Source organism: Stenella coeruleoalba, assembly GCF_951394435.1.
Source record: "Stenella coeruleoalba genome assembly, chromosome: 6".
NCBI lineage: Eukaryota > Metazoa > Chordata > Mammalia > Artiodactyla > Delphinidae > Stenella > Stenella coeruleoalba.
The window spans coordinates 47,312,167-47,326,807 of NC_137151.1; the positions used below are offsets into that span (position 1 = coordinate 47,312,167).

At 43.2% G+C, this 14,641-nt stretch overlaps 1 protein-coding gene across 1 annotated transcript in view; it reads left to right on the forward strand.

Annotated features, from left to right (window-relative positions):
* The first annotated feature begins 2,536 nt into the window (after positions 1-2,536).
* The window catches only part of LYPD6B (LY6/PLAUR domain containing 6B), a 213,782-nt gene continuing 201,677 nt past the window's right edge, over positions 2,537-14,641 (forward strand). The window contains exon 1 of the mRNA XM_079925011.1: positions 2,537-2,744. The gene's annotated coding sequence lies outside the window, so the exon portion shown is untranslated. The remainder of the gene's footprint in view (positions 2,745-14,641) is intronic.

Sequence of the window (14,641 nt, forward strand, 5' to 3'; positions counted from 1 at the left end):
TACATGACTCCCCTCACCTCACACTTGGAGAGCCCGAGCCCAAAGCCCCTCACTCTACTCAGGGTTCACTCTGCTGCACCAACCGCTGGCCCGCAAAGACGAAGCTAGTCACAACCACTCTGATGGCAGCGGATGCCTCTCTGACATGAGGTCAAGCCTGGCTTGAGGTCAGTTGTGTGGAAATGTTTTGCCACAGTCATTTGTTGTGTTTGTACTATGTACGAGGACCCTGGTGATCAAGAGTGGACTTCAGCAGTGCTTCCCTGGTAGCGCAGTGGTTGAGGGTCCGTCTGCCAATGCAGAGGACACGGGTTCGTGCCCCGGTCCGGGAAGATCCCACATGCCGCGGAGAGGCTGGGCCCGTGAGCCATGGCCGCTGAGCCTGCGTGTCCGGAGCCTGTGCTCCGCAACGGGAGAGGCTACAACAGTGAGAGGCCCGTGTACCGCAAAAAAAAAAAAAAAAAAGAAAGAAAAAAAGAGTGAACTTCAGCAGCTTCTGGACCAGAGTTCCAGTAGCTCCCACTCTTCCCTGGGTTACCTGAGTGCCTCGCACGAGTTACCTAACCTGTGTGAAGCACTTGGCACCATGCCTGGCTCACGGTGATAGCCTGTCCTGCATGTGCATCATGGAATCTCTTCACCAGCGATGGATGAGGTGCTGCTCTTATTCTCCCCAGAGGCAGATGTGGTGAGGTGTGGACAGGTGAAGTGAGTTGTCCAACATCACAGAGCTAGGAAGTGGTGGAGCTGCTCCAGAGCCATGTTCTTTTTGGGTTTTTCTTCATTTTTATTTTCATTTTTTTTGGCCACGCTGTGAGGCATTTGGGATCTTAGTTACCCGACCAGGGATCGAACCTGTGTCCCCTGCGTTGGGAGCATGGAGTCTTAACCACTCGACTGCCAGGGAAGTCCACAGAGCCCACGATCTTAACCAGGAAGCTAAACTCTCCCAGGGTCACAAGGCTGCTGAGGAGCACAGAGAGACTGAGCTGAGATCCTGCTTTACTCCTAGACCAGAGCTTATTCCCAGGCCTTTAGGAAGTGGAACAAAACATCTACATTTTTGTAGGATGTCACTTGAAAGCGTTAGCTGAATAGCCTCAGCTGTTCAAATAGTAGAGCTAGATACGGTGGGGTATGTGGAGGGGGATGGGCCGGGCTGAGGGGCGTGGGTACTGGAGGGAGGTATCCGTAGTCCTGGCAAGAACGGTCCAGGCTCCTTTGAGATTTAAAGGGCTAACCCAGAGGTAGCTGCGCATTTTATTTTCTTCTTGAAAGAAGCCTGTTTTGTTTGCTAAGTGCTCCTTGTGTGAAGCTGCGTTGTGGAGAGAGAAACATTTCTTTCCCTTGGTTCAGGTGGGGTGAGGGCTTCACTTGGAAGGGAGGCTCCGTGGCAGGTGCGGGCTGGAAGGTGATTCCAAGTGAACCGATCCCTAGGCCTGTTACCTCGCCTGAGAAATGAGAAGTTTGGATGAGATCGGTTTCCTAGGCTCGCCTGTCAGTGAATTGCACCTGAAGTGCTTATTCCCAAACTACTCCGCTCTCCAGAATCGGAATTCTCGGGAGCAGTGAGCTGCATGTTGGTCAGGCATCCGGTGATCTTCATTCTCAAGGATGTTTGGCCTGTGTGATCTCTCACAAGTCTGTCAGCTCTAAAACTGTTGGCTAAGTCTGGAAGGCAGTGATTCCTAACTAGTCTTGAGACCCAAGGCTTTTTGCAAATCTAAGGACAGCTGTGGATGCTCTCTTCAGGAAAAAATGTCTGTAGGCAGAATGCGGAATCCAGTTTCAAGGTTTGTGATCCTTGATGAAGAATTCCTACTCTAAAGTCAACTCAAAAGAGAACCTAAGCACCTGGAATCGTGGATAGCACAAAGTAACTGCTCACTAAAGGTAGGTTATTCTTTTTATGTCTCCCACCTTTTTCCTATGATGTACTAGTATTATCTTCATTTTTTAGATGAGGAAACTGGGGCATAGAGAGATGAACATACCTTGTAAGTGGGGAATGGATTTTAACCTAAATGATCTGATTCCAGAACCAGTAAACTTAAAATTCTGGGTTACCTAATAAAGTGGGGTGTGTAAAGTGGGGAGGGTGGAACGGTCGGAAAAGGCCTTTCTGAGCTCTTCCAGTTCTGAACTAACTTGCCCCTGTCCCCATCATTTTCACCCTGAGGGTCTCGGTTCTTGGTTTCTACAGCCCACAAAGAAAGGGGCTGGCCTCCCCTCTTCAGTGGGGTCCGACTCCCACGCTCTGCGATCCACTTCCCCAGCGGGCCAGGCTGTGTGGAAACAGGCCGGGCCCTGGCTTCCCGCCGCCAGCCAAGGACTAACCGTCCCAGGTGTCTCCTGTTAAGCGGTCGCCGGGGCCTCCCTTCCACTCCGCGGAGAATTCCCGAAGAGTCCGAGGCACTGGCTGCTCGCGGCGGGCGGGGCCCACCTGTCTCGGCCCCGCCCCCTTCCCGGGCGTCCCAGGTGTCTCCTGTTAAGCGGTCGCCGAGGCCTCCCTTCCACCCCGCGGAGAATTCCCGAAGAGTCCAAGGCACGGGCTGCTCGCGGCGGGCGGGGCCCACCTGTCTCGGCCCCGCCCCCTTCCCGGGCGTCCCAGGTGGCTCGGGGCGGGGAGGGGCCGCACCAACGCCAGCCAGCCACTAGTGAGCTGCTAGCCGGGACCGGGACCGGGGCCGGGAGCGGGGAGCCGGCCGGACGCGCGGACAGGCCCGGCGAGCGCGGCGGAGCTGGTGAGCCGGGCGGGCACAGCGGGCGGGGGGCGGCGGTCGGCGGGGGACGGCGGGCTCCGCGCCCGGGTCCTGCGGGGTCGAGCGGCTGCGGCGGGCAGTGCGGGGCTCCCCTGCCTGGCGCGTCGGGGGAGCGAGCGCGCCGGGGTCGCGGCACAGCGGAGGGGTCGGGGCCCCGTAGCTGCCTGGGGGCGAACAGCTGCGACCCTCTGCACCGCGCTGGAGCTGGGGGCGGGAGCGGGCGCGGGGACAGGGCTGGGGCTCCGTGGGTCTCTGAGCGGCCCGGACGGCGCGGAGGCGCTCTGTCCGCGGCGCTGGTGGGGAGAGGGGAGGCTGGGGGCCCTACTGCTGCAGAGAGCGCGGAGCTGCGCGGGGGGCTCAGGCCAGCGGGGGAGACCCGAGCGAGCTCCCGCCTCTACCTCTGCGGCGCTTCCCAGGGGCCCGCTCAGGTGTCACTGCTCCTTCTTCCCGGCGCTTTACTTTTGTTGCTGGTGTTGAGTGTCCGACATACACCTGGGTTAGTTACCTGGGGCTTCCAAAAAACTGGGTATGCAAGGCTGCTGTGACTCCAGGGGCCTGCGCTTGTAAGGCTCCATCCAGGTCTGTGTGTCCTGGGGCGCTGTCGGGGGTTGGGGTGGAGGCGGAGGGTGCGCTGCATCTCCCAGGCCCTGGCCATCGGTGTGATAAAGTGAAAAAAGTCTAGAATTTAAATTCTAGTTACTAGCTGTGTGACCTTGAGCAAGTTGCTTAACTTCGCTGATTCTCAGTTTGCTCAGAGGTAAAAAGGGTATTATAATCATTACAACGGCCTGAAGTTATACGATGTTCATAAAGCCCATAGCACGTTGCTTGATGAAAGTTCTCTCCATTTTTTCCCTATGTGTTAATGTAACACTTCATGCCTTCCAGAGGTCCCCACTCCTTTCTGAACAGAAGGGAGATCCAGGAGGCTCAGAGTACCCTCCTTTAGGAGGGAAGGTGGTGGTGTGTGGTTTGGGGGGTGGTATTTTGTCCATTCTAACTTGTTCATGGCTAGGCCTCCTCCAGGCAGTTTTACTTCCTGACACCATTCTAGAAGCCCGGTTTGAGAGGTGACAGTGCACAGGTCCTGAATATAGAAGGGATGTTATCGGCTTGCTTTCATCATTACTGACTGTATTTGTCAGAATTCTTTTCTTTGGGTTCGGTTTGGTCACTTGAAAATTGCTTTATGCAATATAGAAATTGATTGGGTCACATAAATGAAAAGGCTGAGGGTTTAGCTTTAGGCATAGCTTGATCCAGGGGCTCACATAGGGTTGCCGGGCTTGTTCTCTCTTTTTCCCTCTGTGTTGACTGTTCTTAGTATGGAGCGATAAAAAGCACGGCATCTCAGGCTTATCTGTTCCATTAGAGAGAGGGGGGATAGGAGGGATCTCTCTTCTTCCATCACCTCTATCCTTATAGCAAACGTTATTGATACACTAGACCAAAGCAGGGCCAAGCCATCTCAGTGGACAGGGAGTGGGTTTCCACCATGGCAGTGGGTACTTTGCTCAGGTGCCACTGTGATAGTCAGTCCCACCCCAGGTGCTGGGGATTGGGCAGGGACAGTTCCCAATGAGAGGTCTGACTTCTGGGCAGATAAAATAGGACCTGTTCGTTGCATTATCTCTGCCTTTGCTCACCACCGCCTAAAGGAAGTCTTTAGTAGAGTGTAGACTGCCTGGGTGCCATGTTCCATCTGTCAATTGTCAAGTCTTATCCCAGGCAAGGAAGGCATCCTGCATGTTCCTCCTTTGATTCCTTGTTTTGTTGTTTGTTTGTTGGTTGATTCATTCATTCAGCATTTAATAAATGCCCAGCATACACCAGGGCCTCTGCCAAGAGTGAACATGTTTGCTTTTGAGAAGCTCACGGTCTAGTTGGAGAGGCAGATGTGCAGAGAACAGAGTCTGGGACTGTGTAACTGTCTGGGGACAAGCAAAGACTTCCCAAGGAAACTGTACTTGAGCTCTAAATTGGAGATAGTAGGGGATAGTAGGAGGAAAAGTTGCAGGGACTTCCCAGGCCAAGCGGTGTGGTGTGGTAGGGTACTTTCTGTTGTAAGTAACACTAGTTAGGTTACTTTACTGTCTTGCTTAAGAAGTCTAGAGGTAGGTGGTTCAAAGTGGCCACAGTTCTGGGTTGGCTTCTTGAAGATTCTCTGGGTTTTCCCTGCCCTGCCACAGGGTGACTGGAGCTCCATTACACCTTCACGTGATAACATGTAGAGCAAAAAGGGAGGGAGACGGCTTGCTTCTCAGTGATTCTCTAGATAACAAAGGTCAGAATTTCTCAGAGGTTCCCTGTGTCACTGGCCAGAATGGTCATACGCCCGTGCTGAGCCAGTCACTGGCAAAGGAGGAGAGGGTGGCTGTGATTGTCGTGGCCCAGCCGTGTTCTGGAGCTGGGGGAGGGGTCACCTTCCCTGAGCACGTTGGTGCCCCTATCTGAAAATTGGAATTCTGTTAGCAAGGCAGAAAGCGAGACTGCCTTGCCTGTCGGGCGGTTAGGTAGCCGGTCACCCGTGTCTCCTGCAGGTGGTGACAGATGATGAAAGACATGGCCTTACAGGAAGCAGGAGAAGCTCAGGAAATGTAGGGTGTGTCTGAGGGGAGGGAAGGAGCTGAGGTTGGAGGCGCAGTAGAGATAGGAAAACCCTGTGTTAGATGCCCTCTAATTATCACTAAGAAGCCTAAATCTCGGTCCCATTCCTCAAAGAGCTTACACTCAAAACCTGGGAAAGTTTTTCTGGGTCTGTCACACTCCCATAGTAACAGCAACAGTGGCTCACTCTGTGGAGGTAATTAGGGTGGAGGAGTTTAGGGAGGGGCCGTGTGCAGTTTGAAGAAGCCTCACAGCTGGTTCTGCCGTGCCCTACTCCCCAGTGCCCCCTTCACCTTCTCCCCTGCCCCTTATTGAGAAGATTTGCTCTAAATCATGTCTTTGTTTCGGCGCCCTTACCTGTCTTCAAGCTAACAGGCTGGGACTTGGAGAAGATGCAGTTAGTGGTAGATCCTGGACTAGAAAACAGTTCTCCTGATGATAGTCTAGCGGGTGAATACTATATAATCGTGTTCAGTAGGGAACCAGCCTCCACTGTCTACTGCTTTTAAAGCGTTTAGCCTGTTTTCATTTGAAGTATGAAGTGAGAGCTGCCTTTTGTTTCCATTTGATGTGGTGGACATGGGTGGGCATTTGGTGTTAGATTGGGCAACCAGGATACTACTTCTCATATTCCTCCATCCTCAGTGTCTAGTTAGCACAGAAATTGGCAGAAAGATCTAGTCATTAATCCTGGAAGAAAGGAGGGAGAGGATGCCAACATATCTTGTTGTTTCCCTCAACAGCCCTGCCCAGGGCTGCCCAGGCAGAGCGTGAGGGAATGAGGTAGAGAATTGCCTTGGGCAGTCATTAATTCACAAATGTTTATTGAACACCTACTGGATGGCGGACACTGCCCTGGGGTTGAAAGGAATATATAAGAACGTTAAAATCTCTGTTCTCATGGAGCTTACAGTCTACTGGAAGGGGACCTATTTATGTTTTGTCTCCTATGTCAGGTGATGAGAAGTACTATAATGAAAAATAAGGCAGGTTAAGAGAAGCCTGCAGTAGTTGGAAACAGTCTGGGCATAGTGCTAGAAATCATCAAGGTTTAGTCTGTCTCTGGTTTCCAGCAGAGAAATATGGCCTAAGCAGGTATGGTACTGGCCAAAAAAGGCGTTCCCTTGGAGGAAGAGGATCACATATTAAATAACTTGATCTTAAAGAATTTCTTTCATGTGGAATCTCTTGGTTTGTTTGTTCTACTGTCCCTCACATTGTTACCAAACGTGATTTACAATGACTTACAAAACATGGTACCAGGTGATGAGAAATAAATGAAGAAAAATGAGCAAAGGGAAAATAAGGGTCATTTCTTTCATCATTGTTTTCCAGAATTGTTTAGATTTGGTAGCAGGGGAAGAAGGAAGTATGGTGATTAAAAATGTGGTGATTCATGCTCAGGGTTCATTATTTAAAAGGTGACAGCGTAAAGTTTTGATGTCTCAGAAGTTTATAACTTATTTGGGTATGTGTGAAGAGCCAGTTTTATTTGATAGGAAAAAATAGTCTGAGTTCAAAGAAAACTACTAGTAGTATTTCTTTAGGTCAGCACAAAGTGCACCAAAGGTTCACAGAGATCAAAAGCCTGATTCCACAGTCAAAATAATATGGTATAAATAAAAAATTGGTGAGAGGGTGAGTTTGGACTCATAAGTGGCTGGGAAAAATACATAAATTTCAAATAAAAATTTACAGCATAGATGGGTTACACAAAGGTAATTTTGATTACCTATTTTTATTGGGTTGTTTTCTTATTGTTGAGTTTTGACAGCTCTTTACATAACCTGGATATATGTCCTGTGTCAGAAATATGATTTTCAAATCAGTTCTCAGTCTGTGCCTTATCTTTTTATTCCCATAGCAGTGTCTTTCTCAGGGCAAAAGTTTTTTAACTTTGGTAAACCAATTTATCAATCTACTTATGGATCAGAATTTTGTTGTTGTACCTAAGAATTCTTTGCCTAATTAAAAGTCTTGACATTTTTCTACATTTTCTTCGAGAAGTTTCATAGTTCTATGTTTTACACTTAGGTTTATGATTCATTTTGGGTTAATTCTTATGTAAGGTGTAAACTCTGAGTCAAGGATTTTTTTTTTTGGTATGTGGAATTCCAGTTGTTTCAGCACCATTTGTTGAGAAGACTATCCTTTCCCTGTTGATTTATCTTGACATTTTTGTTGAAAATCAATTGGCCATAATTGTAAGGGTTTATTTTTGGATTCTCAATTTTATTCCATTGATCTAGAGGCCTACTTTATGCCAACACTACACTCTCTTGATACTGTGACTTTATAATAAATTTTGAAAGCAAGTAGTATAAATCTCCCAATTTTATTCCTTTTCAAACTCGTTATGGCTCTCCTAGTTCCTTTGCCTTTTGATATAAGTTGTAGAGTCAGCTTGTCAGTATCTGTGAAAAATTCTGCTGGGATTTTGAATGGATTGCATTGAATCTATAGATTTGTTTAGGAAGAATTGACATCTTTACAATACTGAGTATTCCAATCCATGAACACAATATGGCTTATCTCTTTAATTCTGTTTTCATTTTTCTATCAGCATTTGTTTTCAGGGTATAGATCTTCTACATGTTTTGTTAGATTTATACTTAAGTATTTCATTATGGGGGTTGCTATTGTTGCTCGTATATAGAAATACAATTGATTTTTGTATATTGACATTGTATTCTGTTACCTTGCTAAAGTCAATTATTGTTCTAGGAGGTTTATTTATAGATTCTTCGGAATTTTCTACGTAGTCATGTCATCTGTGAATAAAGACAGCTTTATTTCTTCCTTTCCAATGGGATGCATTTTTATTTTTTTAACACCTTTATTGGAGTATAATTGCTTTACAATGGTGTGTTAGTTTCTGTTTTATAATAAAGTGAATCAGCTATACATATATCCCCATATCTCTTCCCTCTTGAGTCTCCCTCCCTCCCACCCTCCCTATCCCACCCCTCTAGGTGGTCTCAAAGCACCGAGCTGATCTCCCTGTGCTATGCAGCTGCTTCCCACTAGCTATCGATTTTATATTTAGTAGTGTATATATGTCCATGCCACTCTCTCACTTTGTCCCAGCTTACCCTTCCCCCACCCCCCGCCGTGTCCTCAAGTCCATTCTCTAGTAGGTTTGCATCTTTATTCCCGTCCTGTACCTAGGTTTTTCATAACCATTTTTTTTAGATTCCATATATATGTGTTAGCATACAGTATTTGTATTTCTCTTTCTGATTTACTTCACTCTGTATGACAGACTCTAGATACATCCACCTTACTACAAATAACTCAGTTTCGTTTCTTTTTATGGCTGAGTAATATTCCATTGTATACATGTGCCACATCTTCTTTATTCATTCATCTGTTGATGGACCCTTAGGTTGCTTCCATGTCCTGGCTATTGTAAATAGAGCTGCAATGAACATTGTGGTACATGACTGTTTCTGAATTCTGGTTTTCTCAGGGTATATGCCCAGTAGTGGGACTGCTGGGTCATATGGTAGTTCTGTTTGTAGTTTTTTAAGGAACCTCCATACTGTTCTCCATAGTGGCTGTATCAATTTACATTCCCACCAGCAGTGCAAGAGGGTTCCCTTTTAACCACACCCTCTCCAGCATTTATTGTTTGTAGACTTTTTGATGATGGCCATTCTGGCTGGTGTGAGGTGATACCTCATTGTAGTTTTGATTTGCATTTCTCTAATGATTAGTGATGTTGAGCATCCTTTCATGTGTTTATCTATATATCTTCTTTGGCAATCTGTATATCTTCTTTGGAGAAATGTCTATTTAGGTCTTCTGCCCATTTTGGATTGGGTTGTTTGTTTTTTCGATATTGAGCTGCATGAGCTGCTTGTAAATTTTGGAGATTAATCCTTTGTTAGTTGCTTCACTTGCAAATATTTTCTCCCGTTCTGAGGGTTGTCTTTTTGTCTTGTTTATGGTTTCCTTTGCTGTGCAAAAGCTTTTAAGTTTCATTAGGTCCCATTTGTTTATTTTTGTTTTTATTTCCATTTCTCTAGGAGGTGGGTCAAAAAGGATCTTGCTGTGATTTATGTTACAGAGTGTTCTGCCTATGTTTTCCTCTAAGAGTTTTATAGTGTCTGGTCTTACATTTAGGGCTTTAATCCATTTTGAGTTTATGTTTGTGTATGGTGTTAGGGAGGGTTCTAATTTCATTCTTTTCGATGTAGCTGTCCAGTTTTCCCAGCACCACTTACTGAACAGGCTGTCTTTTCTCCATTGTATATTCTTGCCTCCTTTATCAAAAATAAGGTGACCATATGTGTGTGGGTTTATCTCTGGGCTTTCTATCCTGTTCCATTGATCTATATTTCTGTTTTTGTGCCAGTACCATACTGTCTTGATTACTGTAGCTTTGTAGTTCAGCTTTGTAGTCTGAAGTCCAGGAGCCTGATTCTTCCAGCTCCGTTTTTCTTTCTCAAGATTGCTTTGGCTATTTGGGGTCTTTTGTGTTTCCATACACATTGTGAAACTTTTTGTTCTAGTTCTGTGAAAAATGCCAGTGGTAGTTTGATAGGGATCACATTGAATCTGTAGATTGCTTTGGGTAGTGCAGTCATTTTCACAATGTTGATTCTTCCAATCCAAGAACATAGTATATCTCTCCATCTGTTTGTATCATCTTTAATTTCTTTCATCAGTGTCTTATAATTTTCTGCATATAGGTCATTTGTCTCCTCAGGTAGGTTTATTCCTAGGTATTTTATTCTTTTTGTTGCAATGGTAAATGGGAGTGTTTCCTTAATTTCTCTTTCAGATTTTTCATCATTAGTGTATAGGAATGCAAGAGATTTCTATGCATTAATTTTGTATCCTGCTACTTTACCAAATCCAGTGATTAGCTCTGGTAGTTTTCTGGTAGCGTCTTTAGGATTGTCTGTGTATAATATCATGTCATCTGCAAACAGTGACAGGTTTACTACTTCTTTTCCAGTTTGGATTCCTTTTATTTCTTTTTCTTCACTGATTGCTGTGGCTAAAGGTTCCAAAACAATGTTGAATAATAGTGGTGAGAGTGGGCAACCTTGTCTTGTTCCTGATCTTAGAGGAAATGGTTTCAGTTTTTCACCATTGAGGATGATGTTGGCTGTGGATTTGTCATATATGGCCTTTATTATGTTGAGAAAAGTTCCCTCTATGCCTACTTTCAGGAGGGTTTTTATCATAAATAGGTGTTGAATTTTGTCAGAAGCTTTTTCTGCATCTTTTGAGATGATCGTATGATTTTTATTCTTTTATTTGTTAATATGATTTAACACATTGATTTGCGTATATTGAAGAATCCTTGAATCGCTGGGATAAATCCCACTTGATCATGGTGTATGAGCCTTTTAATGTGCTGTTGGATTCTGTTTGCTAGTATTTTGTTGTGGATTTTTGCATCTGTGTTCATCAGTGATACTGGCCTGTAGTTTTCTTTCTTTGTGACGTCTTTGTCTGGTTTGGGTATCAGGGTGATGGTGGCCTTGTAGAATGAGTTTGAGAGTATTCCTCCGTCTGCTGTATTTTGGAAGTGTTTGAGAAGGCTAGGTGTTAGCTCTTCTCTAAATTTTTGATAGAATTCGCCTGTGAAGCCATCTGGTCCTGGGCTTTTGTTTGTTGGAAGATTTTTTTTTTTTTTTGCAGTACACGGGCCTCTCACTGCTGTGGCATCTCCCGTCACGGAGCACGGGCTCCGGACACGCAGGCTCATCAGCGCCATGGCTCACAGGCCCAGCCGCTCCACAGCATGCGGGATCCTCCCGGACTGGGGCACGAACCCGTGTCCCCAGCACCGGCAGGCAGACTCTCAACCAGTGGGCCATCAGGGAAACCCTTGTTGGAAGATTTTTAATCACAGTTTCAATTTCAGTGCTTGTGATTGGTCTGTTTATATTTTCTGTTTCTTCCTGGTTCCATCTTGGAAGGTTGTGCATTTCTAAGAATTTGGCCATTTCTTCCAGGATGTCCATTTTATTGGCATATAGTTGCTTGTAGTAATCTCTCATGACCTTTGTATTTCTGCAGTGTCAGTTGTTACTTTTCCATTTTCATTTCTAATTCTATTGATTTGAGTCTTCTCCCTTTTTTTCTTGATGAGTCTGGCTAATCATTTATCAGTTTTGTTTATCTTCTCAAAGAATCAGCGCTTAGTTTTAGTGACCTTTGCTATCATTTCTTTCATTTCTTTTTCATTTATTTCTGATCTGATCTTTATGATTTCTTTCCTTCTGCTAAATTTGGGTTTTTTTTGTTCTTCTTTCTCTAATTGCTTTAGGTGCAAGGTTAGGTTGCTTATTTGAAATGTTTTCTGTTTCTTAAGGTAGGATTGTATTGCTATAAACTTCCCTCTTAGAACTGCTTTTGCTGCATCCTGTAGGTTTTGGGTCATCGTGTTTCCATTGTCATTTGTTTCTAGGTATTTTTTGATTTCCTCTTTGATTTCTTCAGTGATCACTTCGTTATTAAGTAGTGTATTGTTTAGCCTCCATGTGTTTGTATTTTTTACAGATCTTTTCCTGTAATTGATATCTAGTCTCATAGCGTTGTGTTCGGAAAATATACTTTGTATTTCAATTTTCTTAAATTTACCAAGGCTTGATTTGTGACCCAAGATATGATCTATCCTGGAGAATGTTCCATGAGCACTTGAGAAAAATGCGTATTCTGTTGTTTTTGGATGGAATGTCCTATAAATATCAGTTAAGTCCATCTTGTTTAATGTATCATTTAAAGCTTGTGTTTCCTTATTTATTTTCATTTTGGATGATCTGTCCATTGGTGAAAGTGGGGTGTTAAAGTACCCTACTATGATTGTGGTACTGTTGATTTCCCCTTTTATGGCTGTTAGTATTTGCCATATGTATTGAGGTGCTCCTATGTTGGGTGCATAAATATTTACAATTGTTATATCTTCTCCTTGGATTGATCCCTTGATCATTATGTAGTGTCCTTCTTTGCCTCTTGTAACAGACTTTATTTTAAAGTCTATTTTGTTTGATATGAGAATTGCTACTCCAGCTTTCTTCTGATTTCCATTTGCATGGAATATCTTTTTCCATCCCCTCACTTTCAGTCTGTATGTGTCCCTAGGTCTGAAGTGGGTCTCTTGTAGACAGCATATATACGGGTCTTGTTTTTGTATCCATTCAGCCAGTCTGTGTCTTTTGGTGGGAACATTTAATCCATTAACAGTTAAGGTAATTATCGATATGTATGTTCCTATTCCCATTCAGTTAATTGTTTTGGGTTTGTTATTTTAGGTCTTTTCCTTCTCTTGTGTTTATTGCCTAGAGAAGTTCCTTTAGCATTTGTTGTAAAGCTGGTTTGGTGGTGCTGAACTCTCTCATCTTTTGCTTGTTTGTAAAGGTTTTAATTTCTCCATCAAATCTGAATGAGATCCTTGCTGAGTAGAGTAATCTTGGTTGTAGGTTTTTCTCCTTCATCACTTTAAATATGTCCTGCCACTCCCTTCTGGCCTGCAGAGTTTCTGCTGAAAGATCAGCTGTTAACCTTATGGGAATACCCTTGTGTGTTATTTGTTGTTTTTCCCTTGCTGCTTTTAATATGTTTTCTTTGTACTTAATTTTTGATAGTGTGATTAATATGTGTTTTGGCATGTTTCTCCTTGGATTTATCCTGTATGGAACTCTCTGTGCTTCCTGGACTTGATTAACTATTTCCTTTCCCAAAATCGGGAAGTTTTCAACTATAATCTCTTCAAATATTTTCTCAGTCCCTTTCTTTTTCTCTTCTTCTTCTGGGACCCCTATAATTTGAATGTTGGTGCGTTTAATGTTGTCCCAGAGGTCTCTGAGACTGTCCTCAGTTCTTTTCATTCTTTTTTCTTTATTCTGCTTTGCAGTAGTTATTTCCACTATTTTATCTTCCAGGTCACTTATCCGTTCTTCTGCCTCAGTAATTCTGCTATTGATTCCTTCTAGAGTATTTTTAATTTCATTTATTGTGTTGTTCATCATTGCTTGTTTCCTCTTTATTTCTTCTAGGTCCTTGTTAAATGTTTCTTGCATTTTCTCTATTCTATTTCCAAGATTTTGGATCATCTTTACTATCATTATTCTGAATTCTTTTTCAGGTAGACTGCCTGCTTCCTCTTCATTTGCCAATTTTTAATTGGGTTATTTGTCTTTTTATTTTAGAGTTGTAAGAGTTCTTTTTATATTATGGATACAATACCCTTAACAGATACATGATTTACAAATATATTTTCTCATTCTGTAGGTTGTCTTTTCACTTCCTTGCTGGGTAGTATTCCTTGAAACACCAAAGATTTAATTTTGATAACATCCTGTTTATGTATGTTTTCTTTTTCCAGTTATGATTTTGGTGTCATATCTAAGAAACCAGTGCCTAATCAAAAGTCACAAAGGTTTACTTCTAAGAGTTTTATAATTTTAGCTCTTCTATTTAGATATTTGATCTATTTTGAGTTAATTTTTTTATATGGTGTGAGTCAGGGATCCAAATTTATTCTTTTGCATGTAACTATCCAGTTATCCCTGCACCATTTGTTGAAAAGAGTATTCTTTCCCCCTATTGATGTCATAGCACCCTTGTCAAAAATCAATTGGTCATAAATATATACAATTACTTCTGTGCTCTGAATTCTAGTCAGTGAACTATATATCTATCCTTATGCCACTACCACACAATCTTGATTGTTTTTGTTTTGCAGTGGTTTTGAATTCTGGAAGTGTAAGTCTTTCAACTTTGTTCTTTTTTTTTTTTCCTCAAAATGACTTTGGTTATTGTAGGTCCCTTATACTTCTATACAAATTTTAGGATTAGTAGGTTAATTTCTGTAATGAATCCAGTGGGGATTTTGATAGGGATTACATTGAATCTGGAGATCAATTTGAGGATTAATGCATTTTAACAGTATTGTCTTCCAGTCATGAACACAGGATGTTTTTCCAGTTATTTAGGTTTTCTTTAATTTCTTTCAGTGATATTGTTATTTTTCAGTGTTCAAGTATTGCACTTCTTTTGTGGATTTATTACTGAGCATTTTATTTCTGCTGTAGTGTAAATGAAATTGTCTCAATTTTATTTTTGGATTTTCTCTTGGTAGTGCCTAGAAATACAATTGATTCTTGTGTTTTGATTGTGTATTCTGCTACCCTGTTGAACTCATTGATTGGCTCTAATAGTTTTTTAGTGAATTCATTAGAATTTTCAATATACAAGATCATATAAAAATGGAGATAGTTTAACTTCTTTCCAACATAGATCCCTTTTATTTC